General features: G+C 32.6%; 1 long non-coding RNA gene across 1 annotated transcript; it reads right to left on the bottom strand.

Moving 5' to 3' along the window:
- Positions 1–508: 508 nt before the first annotated feature.
- LOC118481195 lies at positions 509–1,948 on the bottom strand. Its single transcript, XR_004864791.1, has 3 exons — positions 1,842–1,948; positions 1,101–1,175; positions 509–619 (listed from the first exon to the last, which is right to left on the bottom strand). It is a non-coding gene; the product is annotated as an uncharacterized LOC118481195 (long non-coding RNA).
- Positions 1,949–8,592: the final 6,644 nt, after the last annotated feature.

The following is an 8,592-nucleotide window of genomic DNA, read 5'->3' as shown; positions in this document are numbered from 1 at the left end:
CGATCAGTGCTAATGTGCTTTGTCTTGTAAATCATTTGAAAAACGATATGATCAGATGATATGTATAAATAAGAGAACATTGTATGGTTAAATGAATAACCAAGTAAAATGAGTTTGTATAAGATAATTCGTTTGTAAAACAATGTCTTGTGAAGAATATGTTATTTGTGTAAAATGTAATGTATCTAAACTGAAATGACTTGGATAACGCTACGATATGTAATACTATACAAGCATTTATATATAGGAAGTACCAGCGGCGTATCCACCATGTTTGTATCATATTACATACGCCACGTTACACCAACCATTTACCCAAACCAACCACCATGTAGATTGTTCATGTATAAACCAAATGTCAAGTGTTATTGTGTAAACCATGTCGAAATGTCTATGTTTGTCACACCCCAACCGATGGCGGAAACATCGGGATGAGACGTACAAATTGCTCAAAACAACATAACACTATTGTGACAATATGAATTAATTGATTTCATTAAATCTCAGAATGGGATACATAGTTCCAAATAAATAAACATAACATTTAACAATAATCAAAATGCTAAGTGGGTTTCTAATGTCCATCCTAGCTTGATTCTTGTTTTCTTGATCATTCAACCTGCAATATGTATTAAAATAAATCAACAAAAGCATGTTGGCGAGTATACAAGTTTTCATACATAGCATAGTACGTGTTTAAAATGTTTGCTCATATCCAAATGTGAAATACAATATCATGTAAACAGTATATACTCGAAACGATGTTACTCTATGTGCCCAAACCAAAGTTTAACGCAATTAAAGTGTACCCAAACGAGTTTGAGTAGGTTGACATAGTTTAACCTAACAATACCTGCTCATAGAACAGGAGGGGCGTTTCTCAACCTATAGCGCTACCATTGTTAGGGGAGGCTTGTACGAAGTTAATGAACACATAGTCATTAGGTGTTTACAATAGCATAACATGTCTAACATGATTAAAATGTATCACATAGAATAAGGATAGAGTGTGCATAAAATGTTTAACGTGTTGTGATGTTTGATATGTAATACATATTGCACCCAAAAGTGTAAAACGAAAATGGGTCATGTATACTCACCTTGGAGTGCGTTGCGTATTTCTTGGAAAGAGAATATGAGAATTGTTTCAAGTGTCGTTGCACAAGAGAATTACCCTATTAATTTTGAGTATTTTGTTAAATATTGGGAATTTAGGGATTATTAAATAACAAGGTAAAGAATATTAACATTTCCAAAATATAATAGTCATATATAAAATATATGACAATTTATTTATAAATAAAAATAAACACATGATTTTTATATATTATTATAATAATAAAACTGATTTTACCAAGGTGTTATAAATATTATTACTAAAATGAACAACAATTCTGATTATTATATATATATATATAAAATGATAATTCTGATTTAAACCATAAAAATTCTGAAAATAAAACAGAAATAAAATTCTGATTTATTAAAAATACAATTTCTGATTTAATAATAATTCTGAAATATAAGTTCTGATTTAAATAAATAATACTTCTGATTATGATTTCTGATAATAAATATGATTTTATAAATAAAACAGAAACAATAATTCTGTTATAAAATTCAGATTTTAAAAAGATATATTTATAAATCTGTTTTAATAAAAATAATAGTAATACTAATTATATTACTAATCTGTTTATAATAATAATATTAATAATAATAATAATAATATTAATAATGATAATAATAATAATAATAATAATAATAATAATAATAATAATAATAATAAAAGAACTGTAATTATATAAAAAAAATAAGGAAATCGGAAACAAAGCGATTACCGGCGTCTGGACCGTCTTCTCCGGCGATTCGCAACGGTGACCGGTGGTTCTCCGGCGGCGAAGGTGGTGGCAGACGGAGTTCCGGCGAAGAAGCAGGTTTCCGGCAGTGGGGGTGGTGTGCGATGTCGAGGTGGTTACGGTGAGGAGAAACGGTGAGAGGTGTCGAGAGGTGCGAGTTCGGAATGAAGGAAACGGGTCGGTATTTATACCGAGTTCGGGACGTACAAATTTGGAAACGATAAACTTGATTGCTTGTATGATTGGCAATCAAGGGAATCATGTATTTTTGGTAAACTGGAAACACCTTGCTGGCCGGAGGTATTCACGGTGAAGAAGAAAGAATGTCGGACCAGAAACGCGTTTATTGGCGGTCAAGAGTTTAAAAATGGAAGGTTCGAAAGTTGCGCATAAAAGTTAATTGATTCCTAGTTCGTTTGGATGTGGCATTCCCGGCCGAGTGGTTAGGTGCTTGTTTGTTATGATTGAGGTCAGCGGTTCGATCCCCGTCCCACGCATATAGATCCCATTTTTTTTAAACTGAACTAACTGAAGTTAACTGAGTTTACCAACTCAGTTAGTGGGTTCCTTTGATTAACTACTAACCTAGTTAGCATATAACTAGGATTTAACTAACTTAGTTGATCCAAACTAACTTAAAACTAGAATAAAAAAATTTCTTTTATTTATTTATTTTATAAAATTTGTTAAGAATAACTTATTAGGTTAATTAAAACATTAATTCATTTAATTAATTAATTATACATTATATTTATTTCTTAAATATATATTATATTTATTAGATATATATATTATATTTGTTTATTAAATATTGATATATCTTATATCTATTTAATTTAACCCACATTTTGGATTATTTACCGAATTATCGTACGAATTCCCAATTTTCGTACGGTTTAGGGAAATCTCTTGGCAACGATGAATTTAAGAGCTGAGATTTAGATGGAATTTCACTGTTTTTACGTGCTAAACATAGTTTCATCGTGTTTCAACGTGTAATAACATAACATAGTATTAAACACAAATATGAATAAAATCATGCATTTTTCATTATGATTCAAGTCTCGGAATGAAATTAGGGAATAAACGAGAGTACAATTGACTAAATTGGAAAGTACAAGTCATCAAGCTATAATTAGAAAGATCGAAAATACGAGGCGTTACAGTCTCCCCAACTTTAGGAGATTTCGTCCTCGAAATCTAAGAGGAAACTTTTGAAAAGATTATATCTAAAGGTTTATAAAATGAGACTTTGATCATAAGGTTTTTTTTTTTATTTAGGAAAATTGATTTCATGAATGCATCACATAGCACATTGTCTTTCACATGAATTGCCAAATAGTTTTACATAGAATAGCATTGCACATAGAATAACATGATGATACACATAGAATATCATGTACCATGAAAGCAGGATAAATTTAGTTTGTTCACAAGAGAGTATCATTAATTGTTTTTAGGTTACGACAATAGTGAGAAATGTGTCTCCTAGCTAGAAATGAACATAACGCTCAATGTAAAACACATAATAATTGAGATAACATAGAAAGAGATTTAACGTAAAATATGGATTGTCACGGAACGTAACGTATGACACTTCCAAAGTGAATCGAAGACCTTCTCGAATTAAGGAAACGTGCTTTGGCCTAATAGGTATTAGTACTCTCATCGATGGTCCCCAGGTAGGCAACAGGTCCTTAATGGATTTATACGAATGCCAAACCTAGACAGGACGTCCCGACTACCGGTACCTAACCCTTCCGGTTACTACACGTTCTTAATCGATTGGGAAATCGAGACTTTGGCGAGAGCGAAAATCGAGGAGTGGGACTAGTTAAACAAGATGCGAGTATCACCTCTAACTTGATAACATCGTACCCAAATGTGGTTGGTACTTATCCTAAGATAAGGGTCCACTAGAATATGAAATGGAAAACTCCCAACAAGGTTTGTATATCACTCCTAACTTGAGGGTAGATTTCGTGCAAAAATCAAAGTATAGCTGAGTGAAAATCATCACCAAGTGTGGGAATCACCCCTATCTTGATAAGTCATTTCGATTGTATTGTAAGAGTGTCTTCAAAGCCTCCAAGTGTGTATTGTGTTAGCCTTAGGAAAGGCATGTATATTAGAAGTCCAAAAGAATAGAGAGAAGCAAGTGAGGTAGAAATGAAGTTGTTTTAAGCAACACATAGTGAGAAAGCTCCTAAACTATAGACTAGGCAAGGCATTCCTAATTCCCTATAGTTATGGCTCTGATACCAATCTGGTATCAGAGTACTCCTACTATAGACTAGGGGAAACTAAGGCAATCCTACCTAATTCCCTATAGTTATGGCTCTGATACCAATCTGTCACACCCCAACCGATGGCGGAAACATCGGGATGAGACGTACAAATTGCTCAAAACAACATAACACTATTGTGACAATATGAATTAATTGATTTCATTAAATCTCAGAATGGGATACATAGTTCCAAATAAATAAACATAACATTTAACAATAATCAAAATGCTAAGTGGGTTTCTAATGTCCATCCTAGCTTGATTCTTGTTTTCTTGATCATTCAACCTGCAATATGTATTAAAATAAATCAACAAAAGCATGTTGGCGAGTATACAAGTTTTCATACATAGCATAGTACGTGTTTAAAATGTTTGCTCATATCCAAATGTGAAATACAATATCATGTAAACAGTATATACTCGAAACGATGTTACTCTATGTGCCCAAACCAAAGTTTAACGCAATTAAAGTGTACCCAAACGAGTTTGAGTAGGTTGACATAGTTTAACCTAACAATACCTGCTCATAGAACAGGAGGGGCGTTTCTCAACCTATAGCGCTACCATTGTTAGGGGAGGCTTGTACGAAGTTAATGAACACATAGTCATTAGGTGTTTACAATAGCATAACATGTCTAACATGATTAAAATGTATCACATAGAATAAGGATAGAGTGTGCATAAAATGTTTAACGTGTTGTGATGTTTGATATGTAATACATATTGCACCCAAAAGTGTAAAACGAAAATGGGTCATGTATACTCACCTTGGAGTGCGTTGCGTATTTCTTGGAAAGAGAATATGAGGATTGTTTCAAGTGTCGTTGCACAAGAGAATTACCCTATTAATTTTGAGTATTTTGTTAAATATTGGGAATTTAGGGATTATTAAATAACAAGGTAAAGAATATTAACATTTCCAAAATATAATAGTCATATATAAAATATATGACAATTTATTTATAAATAAAAATAAACACATGATTTTTATATATTATTATAATAATAAAACTGATTTTACCAAGGTGTTATAAATATTATTACTAAAATGAACAACAATTCTGATTATATATATATATATATATATATATATATATATATATATATAAAATGATAATTCTGATTTAAACCATAAAAATTCTGAAAATAAAACAGAAATAAAATTCTGATTTATTAAAAATACAATTTCTGATTTAATAATAATTCTGAAATATAAGTTCTGATTTAAATAAATAATACTTCTGATTATGATTTCTGATAATAAATCTGATTTTATAAATAAAACAGAAACAATAATTCTGTTATAAAATTCAGATTTTAAAAAGATATATTTATAAATCTGTTTTAATAAAAATAATAGTAATACTAATTATATTACTAATCTGTTTATAATAATAATATTAATAATAATAATAATAATATTAATAATGATAATAATAATAATAATAATAATAAAAGAACTGTAATTATATAAAAAAATAAGGAAATCGGAAACAAAGCGATTACCGGCGTCTGGACCGTCTTCTCCGGCGATTCGCAACGGTGACCGGTGGTTCTCCGGCAGCGAAGGTGGTGGCAGACGGAGTTCCGGCGAAGAAGCAGGTTTCCGACAGTGGGGGTGGTGTGCGATGTCGAGGTGGTTACGGTGAGGAGAAACTGTGAGAGGTGTCGAGAGGTGCGAGTTCGGAATGAAGGAAACGGGTCGGTATTTATACCGAGTTCGGGACGTACAAATTTGGAAACGATAAACTTGATTGCTTGTATGATTGGCAATCAAGGGAATCATGTATTTTTGGTAAACTGGAAACACCTTGCTGGCCGGAGGTATTCACGGTGAAGAAGAAAGAATGTCGGACCAGAAACGCGTTTATTGGCGGTCAAGAGTTTAAAAATGGAAGGTTCGAAAGTTGCGCATAAAAGTTAATTGATTCCTAGTTCGTTTGGATGTGGCATTCCCGGCCGAGTGGTTAGGTGCTTGTTTGTTATGATTGAGGTCAGCGGTTCGATCCCCGTCCCACGCATATAGATCCCATTTTTTTTTAAACTGAACTAACTGAAGTTAACTGAGTTTACCAACTCAGTTAGTGGGTTCCTTTGATTAACTACTAACCTAGTTAGCATATAACTAGGATTTAACTAACTAAGTTGATCCAAACTAACTTAAAACTAGAATAAAAAAATTTCTTTTATTTATTTATTTTATAAAATTTGTTAAGAATAACTTATTAGGTTAATTAAAACATTAATTCATTTAATTAATTAATTATACAATATATTTATTTCTTAAATATATATTATATTTATTAGATATATATATTATATTTGTTTATTAAATATTGATATATCTTATATCTATTTAATTTAACCCACATTTTGGATTATTTACCGAATTATCGTACGAATTCCCAATTTTCGTACGGTTTAGGGAAATCTCTTGGCAACGATGAATTTAAGAGCTGAGATTTAGATGGAATTTCACTGTTTTTACGTGCTTAACATAGTTTCATCGTGTTTCAACGTGTAATAACATAACATAGTATTAAACACAAATATGAATAAAATCATGCATTTTTCATTATGATTCAAGTCTCGGAATGAAATTAGGGAATAAACGAGAGTACAATTGACTAAATTGGAAAGTACAAGTCATCAAGCTATAATTAGAAAGATCGAAAATACGAGGCGTTACAATGTTCAATGTAAACCACCAAATGTGTTTGTCAATGTCAACGTGTTTATTGTTCAATGAAAATCATGTAATGTGTATCCCAAAATGTATCATGTACGGTAAGCGAAAGGTATCAACTTAAACCATATGTAAAATGCACAAAACAAGTCGTTGAAGTAAAACGTGGTTTAAAGCAACGTTATGTTCTGTGGAAAAATGCATGCTCTATTGATATTAACATTTATGCGGTATTGTGAAATATGCATACATCCAAGCCTTGAGACTGTGGCGATAAACCCTTAAACAAATTAAAGGTTTATCTAAGTTATGTATATCGAATTCGGTCATTCCTTCCAATCCTATCAAACCCAGGAATTCAGAAACGGGAGTTGTCAATTCCTATGGTACCACTACCTACTAACGAACGACGTAGCTAATGTTAATGAATGTATTGTCCCATGTTAAACAAACCAAATGTCATAACAAAATGAAGGCATGTGATGTAAACAATCGTACTAAGTATGCTAAGTAAACATACGAAGCAGAAATGTTCATGTAAATCAATGTGTCCATATGCTGAGTAAACATATGCAACAGAAATGTTCATGTAAATCAATGTGTCCATATGCTGAGTAAACATATGCAACAGAAATGTTCATGTAAATCAATGTGTCCATATGCTGAGTAAACATATGCAACAGAAATATTTATGTAAATCAATGTGTCCATATGCTGAGTAAACATATGCAACAGAAATGTTTATGTAAATCAATGTGTCCATATGCTGAGTAAACATATGCAACAGAAATGTTCATGTAAATCAATGTGTCCATATGCTGAGTAAACATATGCAACAGAAATGTAATGTAAATCAATGTACTAAGTACGCACACAATGGGCATACATAGCATGAAATGTAATGAAATCGTGTACTATAATGTACTAACAACATAGCAGGCATATGATGTGAAAACATGGAAAGCATGAAAGTAACAGATAGGCACATGTGTTTCACCCCAAAACAGTTTGTAAAACAGTAGAAAATGGGGTTCTATGTACTCACCTGAGATTGCTTTGAATTCCTTGTATAATAACCAGGTAATGCTAAAGATCACGGGATATCAAATGGCACCTAATAGGTAGCTATGTTAATATACCGGACCAAATCAGAAGGATCGGATAGTATGCGGGTTTGTAAACCAAACGAGTATGGAGACTCGTGTAATATGGTTTAACAAAGCCTATATACTAAAATGAAACTTAACCTAAGTGCTTACGGCCCATTACGACCCGTTTAGGTAGCTTATGCTACCTTACGCGTCGTTCGCGTAGAACGCGTCTGGAACGCCTAACATCGTGACCACAAGGTATAACCTCGGAAGGTTATAGCTATGGTCACTTAATTTGTTTGGTCGGATCCTAATGATCGACCAAATTGGTCAGGTTCGAAAGTATAAGCGATGGTTTAGATCGCTTACCTTACGACCCTATGTAAGCACTAAACTAAAAGTGACGAGCTAAGCATGTTAGAACATGCTTAACTAAGTTTAGAAAACAGGTTTGGCATCAAAACAAACGGCTTTGATGCTCACGAGTAGTTTGGTTACAAAATATGCAAGAATGCACATTTTGGCCGAAACTACGACTCGTCACTGAGCCGAGATAACGTGGTAATCAGTAGGTATAGTCACTACGGACTATAACCATCGTGATCACGCTCACGTTATGAAGTTCCATGAACTTCGTGTTGACCATAGGCTGGTCAATGCAGAAAGTCA

This window comes from Helianthus annuus, chromosome 8 (genome assembly GCF_002127325.2).
Source record: "Helianthus annuus cultivar XRQ/B chromosome 8, HanXRQr2.0-SUNRISE, whole genome shotgun sequence".
Classification (NCBI taxonomy): domain Eukaryota; kingdom Viridiplantae; phylum Streptophyta; class Magnoliopsida; order Asterales; family Asteraceae; genus Helianthus; species Helianthus annuus.
This window is presented reverse-complemented; position numbering and strand designations above follow the sequence as displayed.